This window comes from Nomascus leucogenys, unplaced genomic scaffold (genome assembly GCF_006542625.1).
Source record: "Nomascus leucogenys isolate Asia unplaced genomic scaffold, Asia_NLE_v1 000657F_136776_qpd_obj, whole genome shotgun sequence".
In the NCBI taxonomy this organism is placed as follows: domain Eukaryota; kingdom Metazoa; phylum Chordata; class Mammalia; order Primates; family Hylobatidae; genus Nomascus; species Nomascus leucogenys.
In genome coordinates this window covers 88,722-89,638 of record NW_022097114.1, presented here as the reverse complement: position 1 = coordinate 89,638, position 917 = coordinate 88,722, and positions in this window count along the sequence as shown.

Here is a 917-nt window from a genome sequence, read left to right as displayed (position 1 = left end):
ACGGCTTCGTTTCCGTTTGATTGTGCTTTTACTCGCCTCTGCGCTCGTCCTGGATCTGATATTAGCATTTTTCTTCACTTTTGGTTTTATTTCCCTCACGGGGTCCAAAAGTAGCCCTGCGTATGATTGGGAGTAACAACAGAGGCAGATATAACCGGTATGACTGTTACTGTTTTCTTTTGTTTGTAAACTTTCCATCTACATTGAGGGTCTAATGCATTCATGTCAACTGGGAATTTCTCACTGAACACCTTTCAACACTTCAAATCAAGAACAATTGTGAAAAATTTGCTCATTAATATTATTGAAAACCAAATAAATTTATTAGTGGGAAATAGATAATGTCTCCTGCATTTGATCAAACAGCAGATGCGATTCACACTTTGACTTTTCTTATATGCGGCTCTGTGTTCTCAATGTTCCCTGTCTCCTGGGCTGTTCCTGCTACTTTGCTATAATATACATTCAACTCTACTTTCTGAAAGTTGAATAGACTCTCTATCCACAAGTCACTTCACATTACAGGAGGCAGGAAAACCAGCGTGTGTTTGTTTGTGGGTGGGAAAAGGAGGGAGGCACCCGTTACAAGTTCAGTTCAGTCCATCAGCTCCAGGTCAGTGTCCTAGAACCTGATCACGGTCGTGGCCTTGGCTGAAATGACCCAGGTTTTGGCTGGGGAGGTGGTAGGAGAGGCCCTGGACTTGTGTGAGATGTGGGGAGAAAAATCCCCATTGCAGCCCAAGCCTTGGAGGGCTGGGGACAGCCTGCAGCTGGCCAGGCTCAGCCCAAGGAGACGGGAGCGCTGAGGCTTCTTGATCGCTCCTGTGAGCGGCGCCCTCTTCCCGGCGGCTTTGGTGGCCAGGGTCTTCCTTGGGGGGCAGACGGTGGCTTTGCGGGCAGTGGGTTTGGTGCACGCC